The 15,283-nt window shown below is 40.6% G+C and overlaps 1 protein-coding gene across 1 annotated transcript in view; it reads left to right on the top strand.

Moving 5' to 3' along the window:
• Positions 1-12,151: 12,151 nt before the first annotated feature.
• Positions 12,152-15,283, top strand: part of sema4ba (sema domain, immunoglobulin domain (Ig), transmembrane domain (TM) and short cytoplasmic domain, (semaphorin) 4Ba) — a 76,399-nt gene continuing 73,267 nt past the window's right edge. Inside the window, exon 1 of the mRNA XM_015343691.2 lies at positions 12,152-12,342. The gene's annotated coding sequence lies outside the window, so the exon portion shown is untranslated. The remainder of the gene's footprint in view (positions 12,343-15,283) is intronic.

A 15,283-nucleotide genomic window follows, 5' to 3' on the forward strand; every position in this document is an offset into this window, starting at 1 on the left:
GATCGCTTGCTCTTGACAGGGCAATTTGTCCAAACCACTTTATGCAGGGATCCAGGGCTTTCCCTTTTGAAATTCTCATTTTGTTTGAAGAAAGGAATTTGGGAGTTGTTACAGTGGATGCCCAATGCATCTGATAAAGCCACAAAAACAAGAAGGGGCCATTTATCAAATTCAGGGTCACTGTGGCTTTTTTATTGCATTTTAATATCTTGCTGTTAGATAATGCTCTGTCTATGATTATTACTTATTTTTCAGTATGGGATTTATTGCACATTTCTAGAGAGAATTTGCACTTTACTTTTTTCAATGATTTCTGTCTGTCTTGTAAATTCTATTGAGTACAATTTGGTCGTCATTTCTATTATGTGTATATCTCTTGTATATCTATACCTGTATTGTTCATCTTGCTAGCTAGCCTTTCCAATATAATTCGCTTCTAAAATGACTGGAAAAGGAAGGGGCAGAGGGGACGTTTTTAGCGTATTATGCAAATAGGTGTTCTCTATAAAACTTCCTTTTTAGCACAAACTGTTGTTTCTGCAGCAGTGTACTACTTGGTTACTGGGGAAATGACCTCTGCTCTTGGGCACATACAGTATGAGAAGAGACATCAAGGGACCAGACTGAGGCTAAGCCTCAGACTCTGGCAGGAGTTCTGTATACCTGAGCCACCCTATCCACAGTGAAGTATCAGGGCACATGATGTAGCCATGCAGAAAGAGCAGTAAAGAATCATGCACTGTGTTTGCATAATTCAGATGCAGATGCTAAAAAGTCGAATAATGGACATACTTAAGATATGAGAAACTCAGCATGGTTTATACCTGTTATGGCAGCTCAGCCTTGTCTGACCATGCGGCATTGATAAAGAACGGACTTGTGAATGAAATTACTCTCTGATTTCCATATCTTTACTGGGATGGGCACTCCTTTCCAGTAAAATGTGAAAACTTGTGTAACAAATACAAAAACATTGATTGCAGATCCGTGGGAAGACGGAGAGATCATGTGGCTTTAAAATAAGAGTAACAGTGTTGCTCTTCTGAAAGATCTGATACAGTAAAAATCTGCATCCTACATTCCAATGAGGCTGTCAAAGTTAGCAAAGTTGCATATATTCAGTACAGCAGTCACAAGAATCCCATGTACAGTTATTCCACACACTCTGTAATCAGCAAATGATAGCTAATTTGTTCTCCCACATTGTGTACAACCTGTGATCAGCTGGCAGACAGTAAAAAAAACAACAAAATGACACAGTACATACTGCTGACTTCTCTGAAACACTTTTTTTTTTCCCCGAGTTGAGCCCAATCCCATAAATCCCATAAAGTCTCAAAGTGCCCCTGCCAAGATCATTCTCATTCAAATCTGCAGTGGTGACTCTGGTTACCTGGTGAATGGTTACAATCCATTTTGCCAGTCTTGTTCTTATTTGACTGCCAGTAGCTAAATACTTCAAGAGCCCAAGATTCTCATGAAAGATCCCACACTTTGCGTCAACAAAACGTACATGTATGGGGAGTTGGTCCTGAATTTCTATCACACTCTGTGTCGAGATGTGCCTCCTATGTCCTGAATGTTCCTAAGTTGTATTTTCTACTTTTATCCTTGAGGTCAGTGGTTCTCCACTCTGGTCTGAGCCCTTCCAACTCATATCTAAATCCCTGCTGCTAATGAGTACCTGTAATTAGACTGCTTGCTTAGATGCTGTAGGCTGTTTTGCCACACTTGATTCTGTAACTAAAGTGAATTATTTCCAACAGCGTCAGCATGCACATCTTCATGCAGTCTTTCCTCAATTCGCTATTTAAGAGATGAGAGCAAATTTGAAAGTAAGGCTTAACTGGAGCAAAAACCAAAAAAGATAGGTAGTCCCAGGACTAGGACTGAGAACGGCAGCCTCAGGCCCTTGTATTGTTTCCAATTTTGATAAAGATCCCTGAGGTGAATTGACCAAAGACTTCCACCGCATATATATGAATATAAGGGTCAGGTCTCTGTTCCAAGTTAAAAAGATTCAGCTGCCTTAATCAGCCTGAGGATGAGAGCTGTCAGACCAGGAGCTGGACTAGTTGTTCTCTTTCCTGTCATTTCAAGAACAACAATATTGATCTTGTAGCGTGTTGACCAAAACGAAACTTGAACTGAAGTTTAATCTGTGCATTGTAAAAGGTTATGATTATCAAAATAGATTATTAAGATGATTATATAAATATAGAAATATAAATATTTTAAAATTATATACAGATTGTAATTGTTAAGATTATTTAAGACCTAGCATTTTGTTATTTATCTAATCCACTGTGCCATAATGAAGAAAATGAGTCAACATATGGACCTAAGTCTTTATCACACATTGATTCTTCTAGATGCTATCTACAAAACAACTTTTTCACATTTCAACTTTTGTACCTTGCATAATATTATATTCCACAAGACATTTAATTTATCACGTATTTGCCTGCATCTTAATTTTTGTTTAAGCCCCTTTTGTATTCCTTGCACCTCTGACACACTATTTACAATCCCACCTCTTGTGATATCACCTAAGGATTTGACAGATTAAACGACTGTACCTGTGCCTCAATCATTTGAAATTAGGAACAGCTGCTGTCCTGAAACTAACCCCTGTGGTACCCCACTAATAACCTCAGTCCAGTCTGAGGTGGTGTCCCTTTATAATACCCTCCTCTAGATTTTCTGTAACCAGATCTTCATCTCTGCACAATTTACCTTGGAATCCTTTGAGCAGGCCGGGAATGTAGACCGCAAATGTGTCATGTTGGAAAATATTTAATTTAGACACGAGGTTAAATCCTGGAATTTTGAATCGGGTGACTCTTTGTTTGGATTTTTTATTTATTTTTTTGTTCACTGAATTATGGAATGTTGTTAATTTGTGGCGAAAATAACTATTTTATCGCGGTGTGCATTTTTGTCTCTGTGCTGATGTATTGATTACAATGCTAAATAAACAGCTGGGCATTTAAACCAGGTGAATAAATGTAAGGGCTGTGTGCCATTTGAGCATTGCAGAAAAATGTATGAGTCAACTGGAGACTCTGATTACTGGTGGCTCTATAAATAAAAGACCCAAAGATACCAAACATTAAGAAATGATTAAGAAAAATTGTATTTATTGTACCAAGAGTTTGTGTAAGTGTACGTTATTGGGTGAAACTATTGAGTACAAAAGTGGTGTTGTTCAGAAATTATAAATGCAGTACCTCTTGTGTGGCAGCCAAAAAACAGTGAGTGAACTTCTGCTTGTTAATCTCTGAAGTGGAGAACTGTGAGGTTACAACTGGTAAATTGGGAACATTTCATCTTGGACATCACTACTGTCTTTATTTAATGTGTGTAACTCTGCCCCTGCTGGGATTCAATCATAGTTCTTTGGAACATCTCAACTCTCACAACCTCATCTCAGCCAGTGCCACAGGAGAATTCGGCAGGAGCCAGGTTCTTGGGTGATTACGTCACCATAACAGTCCCGAATGACTCCTGTTGCCCACAGAAGCACCGGCGCACAACCAAACACATTGACACACACTTATGAGGAAGGACAGATGAAACAAGATGAAGCACTGACTCAAATTATTCACACTTGTACACAATGAATTTGAAGCTAAGCCACACAGGGACATTTGATGGCTGATGTTTGATATTTAGCATTTTCACGTTTCTCCAATTGTCTATTAAAATTAGAAACAATTAATTTATTTGAAATCAAATAACGGTTGAGAACCACCTAATGAAACCTGAGAACACAAGTATTCTTGATTAATGCCTTTCCTCCTCTTCCAAGTGAAAATTGTTTCTTTCCAAAAGGTGCTGGTTCCTTAATAATAGAGTAAATGTTATCAATGCCCATCTCTTAACCATGATCCACATCACTCAGCATTATTCTGTTCCTCTTTCCCAAAAAACCAAAGTGAAAAATAACTGACAAATCATGTTGTCATCAATGTTGTGCTGCTCTGTTTCAAAGATTGAGAAGTTTCTTTATGATGTAGCATCTTGATTACATTATAGGGTGAGGCAGGAGGCAGAAAACAGTGAGCACATTTTTGTTGATGATCTTCAGATCTGTCTCCAGAACAGTGCCATTATTCCTCTGGGGTCTCTGGATCAGACAGGATCCTATTTTAATTTTGTATAATTAATCCCTAGGAGACTGTAAGATTGATGAGACTAGCTTAGATCCTTTTCTAAGATGATGGCTAATACATAGTACAGGACAAAAATATTGTCTTCACTGCACTCCATTGATACTCCATTGATTTAGTTACCAGAGCAGTATGATAAATCATGCATAGGAAAATGGGCATTAAAGACTCAAGGAAAGAGATGCTTTCTGTTACTCTTTTGGAGCCAGGGGCATAATGCACAATAACGTGCAGCAGAATGGAATCATTTATGAGACAGAGTGGAGCGAGAAAAAAAATCCCCGCAATGTAAAATAATCTCCTTGAAGAAGGCTGCGCTCTGGTTTTGAACCGTAACGGACAATGAGTTTCATGTTCGGCTGAAACTTAAGCACGGGTAATCGCGTGCTGTGGCACAACAGGTGTGTTAAAGAAAGACATGCGGGCTCCCTTTTTTTTATAGTAGTCTGAGTATCGAGAGGTGCGGCCCTGCTCTGGGGTGAGATTAAATATGGAGTGAATTCGGAGAAGAACAATGTCAAGGGTTGCTAAGGTAACGTGGAATATTATACTGCTGTGAAAGGTGAAAGGTCAGATGGGTAATGGAAGGAGAGCACGTTGGGCACCTCTTCCACTTAAAGTATAGCCCATTGTATCTCGAGAGAGGTCACTTTCGTTATCTTTTTCAAAGGCTAGAGATAAAAAGCCATATCTTCCCACTATAGGGCTTGAAAAGCTCTGAGAGACAAATAAAAATCCACCTGTTGCTTGATGTTGCTGGTTCTGCGATTCATTTCTTCCAGAGGTGAAATGCTGGAATACTGAGACTTTGTCCAGCTGCTTGATTCTTCCTTTCAGCTTCTTGTTTCCATAATTGTTGATGTATGTGTGGAATGTGGGAGATTTGTTGCGACAATTTTCATTCTCTGTTGAAATATTGATTATAAGGCCTAAATAAATATTGATTCCAAGTAAATATACAAACATTTCTTTTTGGTAAGTCAACTGCGAAATGGAATTTTGCATAAACTTCAAGTAAGGAAGCCAACTGTTTGGTTCTGGTGGCATTGAAATAAGAGAGCTAACAGAGGCGGAGAACTTTCTATGAAAGTTTTATGGCACCAAGAGGTCGTGTAAAGGTGTGCTATTTAATTATACAAACACAGTGCAAGTGCTTAAACGCAATGAATGCAGAACCTTCAACTCATCATTCCTGAATCTCGCAAGACCTATGGGCAAAATAACCAAATGGACAGCAGCACTACCACCTTGTAGCCTGGTTTCATCAGATCTCAGAAGCTAAATGAGGTTGTGCCTGGACATTACTGGAACAGGAGACCTCTAAGAAAAATCAGTCTGGAGCTTAATGTGACTTTGTGATGTTAGCTTACCAGTAAGTGGCGCTCTTCTCTCTGAATTTCCAAACCAATACTCCAGTATTGTGACCGGGGATATTGTAGGTCCTCACTTTTAGTCATGAAAGCTCCCATGGCACCTTTAAAAGAAGAGGGCTGTTAGCCTTGGTGTCCTGACTAAATTGCACTCTGGTCTTGCACAATCTCATCTCCCTAAAATTCCTCCTTAATTCAACTGGGTTTGTCACTTTTCTGTCTGATCTGCTGTGCATTAGGGCTGCAAATCGATTGCTGTGTCTCACTCAGGTGATGCATTTCAGTGGTGGATAAAGTCATGTCCCCTTCGATGTGTAAAGTGCTGTGGGGCCGTTTGGGTTGATAAGCACAATAAAAATACAATAATTAGTTAATAATAGTTGCATAAAACACTTTAGCACTAATGTGATATAACTGAAACAGAAAGCATTTTGCAAGCAACAACATTATTAAAGATGGCTAATGTGCGCAATGTTAGTTTCTTTTTTCATTTTTTACAACTGTCAACCCCATCTTACATTGTGAAGATATTCAGAGAAAATTACAGAGGAGCTAAACCAGTCTTGAAAAGGAAATAAAAACCTTTATTCTCAAAACCAAGAACAAACAATTAAAAACTTTATATCAATGCATTATCTCAGCTTCTGCATACAATTAACCCTGCATGCATATTGTGGCTTGAACAGGTTTAATTTTCCCACTGACAAAAATAGGCGGATTTCTTTCTGGTATGCAGCACATTAAACCTGGCACAGACTGTGTACTGCGAGCTGTTTGTGAGTGTGGGGCTGGGCTCAACTCTGCAGCTCCTAGGAGTGTCTAAAGTGTGCGCCAGAATGACTGTGATCTATCAGGAATTCTGGCTATTTTAAAAGAAGATAGCTGCCCAGGGGTCTCCGTACAGTGCATGGCAGTGCTGACTGTGAGACTGTGCCAGGGAGGAGACCGGACGGGCCCAGACGGTGTTGTGCATGAGGGTCGCCGCTCTGATGAAGTTCAGGAATGTGACGCCTCCTCTCAGGGAGCAGGAACATGCACAGCCCCTCCCAGACGCTACTGGCTCTCAACACTTGCTCCTGCTCTGAGGGGGGCACTGGCGCGGGTTTATTGAACATGGCACAAGAGGTGTGGTCCTGACAGCTGCTCCCTGTGTCTGGGTGTCAGCCCAGCTTTAGCCCCATTCAAAGCCTTTGACCGCTGCCCTTCTGTGGTAGTGGCAACTGCACCCAGGTCTGTTAGCACACTAAGAAAACAAGCTGAAATACTTGAATGTCCTACCCTTGTGTTTATTCGGATTATTAAATATGCACAGCTAGGCATGGCAGTGAGCCTCATGCATACTCATTTTCCCAGACCCGATATTCCTCTTTGAGTGTCAGGACTCTTACTTCCCTGGATTGAAGCTGGATGACTGGACTGGAAAAGGATGTTCTTATTCAGGCGTTCCATGTTTGGGAGAATTTCTCTTTTTGTGTCTTCTTGCGCTTTCTTTCAAATCACAGGGAGTTATTGCGGAACATTCTGACAGCACAGCCAAGTCGACACTCTCGTCATTTTGAGAGCACCCTACAGTAATCGCCGAAAAACAAGATTAAAAATGAAAGGGTCTGCAGCATCAAGGTTTATAAATACGGACTCATACATTGGCCATTCCAAATGCACACATCTTTGAGAAAACATGATTTAATCGATTCTTTATTACTCTGTCATTAAAGTCAGCGGTTGGAATCAGTCCTGAAGAGCACCAGAGGTTTAATTTGACTTGTTTTAATTTGACCTGTCAAATTGTCTTCTTAGTGATTGAAAACTCAATGTACTTAATGCTGTCTGCTGTTGGTACAATAATCTGTTTTTGTCATCAATCTGTTTCTGTTATTAATATACACTATTAATTGCTTTATGTTTTTTGGGACCTGGGAACTGAAGTTTGTGTTGACTAAGGATCTGCTATTTCCCATTGAAATATGCATGATTCTGCTCTTGCTAAGGCTTTTGTGATGTTATTTTACACAGCAAGACCCTTGTCAAGACTACTGCTGGAAGAAATGAACGTTCTAACATCCCATGTGTGAGTTTAGGAAAAGAAAGATTAAGAAAATTAGAAACAGTTATTTTGTAACCAGAAGCAGCAAATACACCTCACATACAGTGGCAATTTAAAAAACTTCTTTGTTTTTATTAAATTCTTAGTTCACTGGAGAATTTGAAAAAAGTGACAGAAATAATTTTATCCTTGTTTCACAAAATACCTCTGAATGAAATAGGATTACGCCCCTGGCAAAGCCTGGTCCTTCTCATCATTTTTAACCCTATCCCTAACCCTAACCCTATCTGACTCATCTCTTCCCCAAGTTAAAGTCCAGCACTTCATGGACAGCAGTAGAGCTTTTTCCAATCAAACCCCTTTGCTTTCAGCTTTTTTCCATAATAACTTGCTGAAAGTGCAGAGGCAGATATTTTTAGAGTTATAGATGTGCCAGGGCTGGTAATTGCTACCGTGTTTTAAGTCTAATCTGTTTTCATTGTGTTTGTTTTGAGCTAGCATGCTCCTCAGTAATTACTGCAGCTGCACGAAACAGATCAACATTAAGAAAGAAGCTTGATGCAATTTCAGTTGACTGAATTACAAGATGCATTCGGGGAGAGTACAGCAAAACCATCTCCCTTATTAATCGTTCTGTCCAGGGGACTGACCGTCTGCAAGGCAGCTCTGTAATGTGGGAATGATAATTGCTAGTGCTCATGTCCCGTCTGCTGGGGTAGCTTTTCCTGGGCTGCACCTGGTCACACACCAACGCGAAAGGCCTCCATAACCTCAGACACCACATGTGAAGAAAACAGGATCTGAAAATGCCAGCGTCACTGTCTGTCTTTTTGTCTGGCAAACAGCTGAGCCAATGTACAATATGGTCCATGTTGTGCTCCTGTGAGTTGCTGGACGGGCGTTCGGCCCCTTTGCAAAAGTGTTGGGGTGGGGTGTGTAGCAAGAGAGACAACGATTCCCAGAGTAACAGCCGGCACCTGGGTGTCATGTGACTAAAGCGCTGGCTCTGTTGCCATGGCATCCACTTAAATTGTTTAAGTTGAGGGAATCCAATGTATTCCTTTTAGAGCTTGTTAATAATTCATTTTAACGGCTTTGCTTAAGGAAACAGCAGCATCTGAGCAGGAGCAGAGGTATATATGATACCCAGCAGTGTTATCATCAGGGCAGATGAGACTAAAGTCATTCGTGTGATGCTCTGAAAATGGTAAGATGCCACTGGTTATGCAAGACTGGAATTTGAAAAAAAATAAGGTAATAATATAATTATAGAGTAACAATAAAATCTGAAAATACCTAGAAAGTCATGTGCAAATCAGCTCAGAGATTATTAATCACTAGATTATAACACAATCTACTGTATATTCAGTGTTACATACAGCATGGATCCAGCTGCTTTTCACATTATTAGCAGCTTTCTGGGGAATCAAATTTTACGGTGATTTGTATTCTCTAAATGAAAGAGGAATAATAAATCTCTTGAAAGAATTTTGGTGATTTAAAGCTGTAGCAGTAAAGTTCTGTCCATTAACTGCCCACGCACTTTTCTGTCACTAAAGTTTTCCCCTCTCCTTTTGACAATAGAGTCCCTATATGACATCACTATCACCCATGCCTTTTAGGAAAATATCAGCACAGGGAAATGATAAATACCAAGCCACGAGCTGATGTCAGTGCAGTGGCAAAGTCACTTGACGCTCAAGAGTCCAGCTTTCTCAGTGCTTTGCCGCCCCTTCTTTTATGCTTTACTCTTTCCTTATTCCCCTTCTTCATATCTCAAGCTATTTTATTAAGAGCAGCTTTCAACGTCACCAGTTCTGTATCAGCATGTCCTTCAGTACACAGGAGGTAAAGTGGGCCATAAGTGCTCTTCACTCAGAATATTTTTCAATCCAGAAACTGATCATGATTTTTCAACCCCTTTTCTGTCATATTTCGTGATATCTCATACATACTGCACAAGGACCTTTTGTTTTGTACCGTTTTATATGGGGATGGTTCGAGAAAGTGACACATTTTATTACACGAGCAGCTACAGTAGGAAAACCATGATACATTTGCAAGATAACATACCTTAAACAGCAATTTTTCTTTAATAATTTATAACCTTTTCATTAACTTTTTTTTCAAAATCCAAGCTAAGTTATTTTTTTCCCAATAGTTAGGAGTATCCTATAGTAACGGCATACATATAAATAACCTCGCTTCAAGCTCATCTTATCATTCTTTTCTTGCTATGTAATTAAGACACACTTTGAGAGTCTTTAAGTGCAAGTCTTGTTTACTTTGAGTGTGAATACAGATGCTTTCAAATGCTTTACTTTACGAGCTTTACTGCTGATCTGCAATGATGGGCGGCCCGGCAGTCCGTCACTCTTGGTTTCTGAAGAGGTGCTGGGAGTTCAATCAGCCCAGAGTTTGCCATGAAAGAGGGATTGTCAAGAAGGACAGACGTCTGGAAGCCGAATGTGGACTACTGTACCTAGGCTGTGAGCCTCATTGTTCTTCCTCTGCTCTCCCATGATCATTATCACATACCGAGGAGCTGTGCTGACAGCCGCCATACAGAGTTGTGCCGTCACTCACAGAAGGAAGATCCCACAGCCCCAGCCCAAGGGGAAGATGGATAAGGAATGCTGGAATGATCTCTGATGAGGTCAGCATATTCTAGACAAAGACTGATATTTGGTTTAGGCTCCCGAATGGAAGACTAAAGGACCTGAATGTTGCATTGTCTAAGACAGTGAGCACTGTTAGAAGTACAGTTCTTAAAAAAGGCCGTTGACTCAGTAAGAATTTGCCCTCTGTGGAAATGCTTGCATATGTAGACATGAGAACAGTAGCAGAACCCAAAGGGTTAAAGTCTTCCAACAGCAGTGAAGCATGGCCATTAATAGGTTAGCACAGTAATTCACTGTTATTCACCGCTCCATGCTTCTTGCTGTAATTGTATTAGAAAGATAATTAAAAATGAGGCAGATAATGTATCGTAATCATGCGTATACTTTAAACCCGCTAGAGCCCATTCAGAAGGCACCTGCTTTTCTTTGGCGTTGCAAGAGAGTCACATTCTCATTAGAAATCTCCTTCTGAACCGACAATGCCTGATTTTAGCACTAAGCCGTGTGATAAGAGCTAATACGCCGACCTGATAAAAGTGGTCCTGCTGGGAGGCAGAAAGCTACTTACTTCTCCCGGTTGAAAATTAATGAGGAAGAGAAAGGGATCTGTTCCCATTCTTCCTTCCCTTTTTTAAAAAAACGCTATTGATTTAATCTGAAAACATAGCGGTAGGTCCCAATCGATACGGTATAGAAGAAAAACTGAGAAAGATATGTCGTGTCAGATGTTCTTCTGCAATTTTACCGATAATAACAGGGGTGTTTGGAGCACCAGTGTGTTCTTGTAATAGAACACAGGCCTTTTGAGATGTGAAAGAAATACTAAGACTTTCTGCCGTTTGGAAAGAAGGACACTGTTGTGGCCTGTTTTGAGCACTGGCCTCCGTCCCCTGCACCTCTGAGGGGGGAAAAGGATGAAGATGTCCATGCAGACAGTGCCACTTGAATGTTCCTGCGCTCAGGGACGAGACAGAAACGCTCATTCTCATAAAACCCGTGGCTCAGTCTTTGGGGCAATCTGCAGTCAGGATCACACCTTTCCACAAGGGTGCTGAGTTAAAAAAAAAAATCTCAAGAAGCAGATGTGGTTAGAGCTTGATGGGCTGCTCTCTAGAAGAACTGAGCTCGCCGCGAGCAGGACAGGGGTGCAGGCTGTTATCCGCTGGGTTTTTGCGTCATTCCCTTCTCATGGCATTTTGTGGGTTTTTTTTTTGCCATTTTTTAAGAAAACAATGGCTCCCCCACCCTCCAAGCAAAAACCATTACCGCTGTCTCAGGGGCATGTCTAAGTGTCTGGCGCTAACAGTGGTGATGTCAGAGCTGTCGAGCCCGCGCTGTGTGAAGAGACCCAGAGTGTTTTTAAGGAGCATGGCTTCCCCGATACGGTGGCTTGTATAAGAGAGATGTGAGCTATCAAGTGCTGGATATACTCTACCCCGTAGCTGACTCTGGCCTTCTGGGTCAGCAGCTACCATGTGTCTGCTCCGAGAGTGAGACGCTGGAGCAGGGCAGAGTCTTAGCTGTAGTGGAAGTGAGTCAGCAATCAGATGGGCAAATTGGACTTTCTTCCAGAAACCTTTTCGGACTCAGAGGCTTGGTTTTCTAAACGGGCTCCTTTTTTCTTAGGAACGAAGACTGACACATGATTTGGTAGCTGCTCCTAGTAACCGCTAACAGTGCGCTGTACTAATTAGCATACATCCATAGAACTGCACGACTCAATGACTTTGCAGGCGCACGTACACATGTAAATGAATGGACAGCGCGGGCACACATAGCTCTTGGCTAACGTGCCGGAGAGGCTATACAGGCTGCCTGCTATTACAACTCCAGCAGCACGCATGGGAGAGCCCACTTGTGTCAAAGCGTGCAATCGCAGGCTTCACTCTGAAGACCCCCTCCTCTCCCCAGCCCACCACTCATCAGCCATTTAGCAGGAGCAGCCCATGATGTAATGTGCCCTGCCTCAGAAGACCAGCCTTCTGCTGCTTTTGGATTTTCTTTTGCCTTCCTTGCGCTGTCTGCTGCAGGTGTTTCTTGAGCGAAAGCCGGGCTTCCTCTGGGGATTCCTCCAGTGCTGCTGTGTGCTGCTTCAGCTCGGTACTTACTGTACTTGGAACTGCTGGAACGCTCCGGTAAGATCTCTTTCTCTTCATATAACTGGAATTATTCACCAGTAAAAAACAAATCTAAAGGTAAAACAAAAGGATCTGGGGTTGCGGCTCCGATCTGAGGAGATGAAAAGGTCTGCTTGCCTGAGGGCTTTCTCAGGTTGGGATTCTTCTTGCTCCAGCGCTGGGTGCCATGGCAATAGATTGAATTCTGTTGCCGTGGCGGCCACTGTCTCTCTATCCCTCTGCTTGTAGTAAGGTGTCGGTAACCATGGTGAGGCAGGGATGGATTCCTGCACTGGCTCCCTGATTGATTGGGGTGTCACACTTGGACTGCTGTCTTTTCATGAGGTGATCCCCCTGCCCAGAGCAAATAGATTTTTTACAATATATTCATAATTCTCTTTTTGACAATATTCGTAATTCATTTTTAAAGTTTTATTGATTCAGTAAAAAGAGACTGCTGTAAGGAGGTTCGATTAATTTATGCTAATAAAAAAAACATTCATCTCCTGGAAATGAAGTTCAAAGCATGGGTCATTTTTTTTTCAGTTGGTGTTTTTAATAGTGGTGTTGCTAATTGAAACCTAGTTAGACAGGCAGCAAATTTCTTTGTGAGTTTTTGGCACAGGTATTGTTCTGATTTATAGGAACAGGGTGTGTGAATGGGGGGAGAGGCAGCAGTGGGCTTTGTGTGTTTTATGCTTGAATGCCACTGACCTATTGAATTTGTTCTTCATGATATTTCACAGTGTTTAACCTTCTAACATTTTAGGCAGATTTGTTTAGGCAGCTGTTTTCACAGGTTTACTGTAAAGCAAGCGTCATTTTTTTATGCACTTCCAACATGTTTATTTTATTACTGATGAATATTTCCTTACAAGGTTGCTTAATTGAAAGATTTATGTGAATTTCTAGCTGTATCTCTGCCTAACCTCTTTTTTTAGTTAGTCTGTTAAACTGTAAATATTAAATATTGTAAATGTCTTGTCTACTCCACATGTGGATGTCATGACTAATTTATTTAGTAACATTTTCTTTTTTTATGTAGTAGGAAAAAAATACTGAGACTAGAGTATTTAATCCTCAATGATTTATGCAATTGCTAATAATATTGATTACCATTTGGATATTTTGCAACAAGAGAGAGTCTGTGTGGTTAGTTGTGGTAAGTCAGTACTTTCTGTCTTTATGTTATAATTTATAGCAAGCCTGTCTAAAAGATGTATCAGTGTTATATAAAAATTGAAATAGCAATATATACATTTAAAAATATTTCAGTACATAGTAATATAGTACCAGTGAACAATTACACATATCTTTTAATGATGGGAATATTATAAGAAATCTCAATATCTGTGATGTATTTTTAACATGATTTTTAAAATTCCGATAATTTATTTTAGGGGATTTAAAGATTTTTTTTCTATGCCTGGAGCCCAACATCAGCATACTTATTATACTATGTATGGACATAGGAATTATTTGCTTTTTTTAGGAATTTATTCATTTTAAACACTTATCAAGTAAAACAGTAGGTTAAAAGGGAAATGTATGCATGATTTACTTATTCCTTAATGCCATAAAACCTTGACTACACACTCAATTTGTAAGATAATATCTATTCTGGAACTCATTTGGCTATACCAGTAGTACTGTGCTTGTAATAATTGTGCAACATCTGTCTGACATCATTTGAGACTGAACTAGCTTAACCAGCTAGTTTAGCCTGTTTTCTCTTTACATCCATCCTTCTTTTACACTTTAAGCTGGGAATTCCACTATGACAGGCAAGCAAGTCTTGCCTTGTTATATTTTTAATTGGAATCAAGCTCTGGTATGACACTTGTTTTTTTTTTCAAAAGACATTTGAATTCAGTGTTACTCATTTCCAAGAAGAGCCTTGCATAAAAACCTTGCTGTTACGACACGTATGTTTAACACTTTGCTGTTGTTCATGAAGGTGTGGAATGAGAAATTGCACTGTACCATCTCCAGGGGCGACTGCAATACGGCGAAAGAGATGACATTCATTTCTCTCAGTGATCAGGGGCAACAAAACAGCTCTCGCCTTAGATTTTTATATCTTTTTTGGTAGTGTTTATTGACAGTGGTTTGCACCGAAATGATTTAATGTAACTGGTTCAGAGAGAAGCCAGACCAAAAAAAATAAATGGTGATTTCTCTCCCCCAGACAAAGCCCTGGTGCTGTTAGCTCACAATGACCCCACGGTGACCTTTGCTGTGCCACTTGATGTTGAGTGACCAATCAAAGGCATGACCTTGCTCTCCCAAACAGCACCCCGACTGCAAGAGCAGCCGTGGGGAATTAAATCCAGGTTGTCCCTGGATCTCAGATCAAATCAATAGATTATACCTGGAAAACAGGAAAAGAGAAAAATGAAAGCACTGGGCCAAATGATGTGATTCTCTCTATCCCCCCTACCCTTCCCACCTCTTTCTTTGTTAAACTCACTGTTGCAGACACTTCCTACTGTAATTCTTCTAAAGGTAAATGTAAAATTCTTCAGATCTGTGGAATGGAGCAGTGTGGAATCAGAACTGTCGCCCCTGTTGTTAGTTAAATCACTCTTTGTTTATCCAGACTTATCAGAGATGTTATACTCGCCAAGGGAACCCCTAACTGCGTAGATCAATATCGAGAAGCCTGCGCGGGCATCTTGTATGATTTGCACGTTCGTATAACACTTACTAAGCAGGCAGCTGGTTTGATCCCGAATAAAAACTTCTTTTAAGAGCTAAGATCTGAGCTTGCTGGGCTGTGGCAGAGAGCAAGCCAGGCTCCTGCCAGGCTTTGCCTCTGAGAGAGAAAGAGTGAAGGACTTTTCCCTCTTGTAGCACATGGTAGGAGTTAGCAGCTATACTGTAGATGCTACCCTTATTATGAAAGTGCTTTGTCACCAAAATCCAATTGAGAATAAATGCTACTGACACTGCCTGTATA

The sequence above is a fragment of the Lepisosteus oculatus genome, chromosome 5 (genome assembly GCF_040954835.1).
Source record: "Lepisosteus oculatus isolate fLepOcu1 chromosome 5, fLepOcu1.hap2, whole genome shotgun sequence".
Lineage (NCBI taxonomy): Eukaryota > Metazoa > Chordata > Actinopteri > Semionotiformes > Lepisosteidae > Lepisosteus > Lepisosteus oculatus.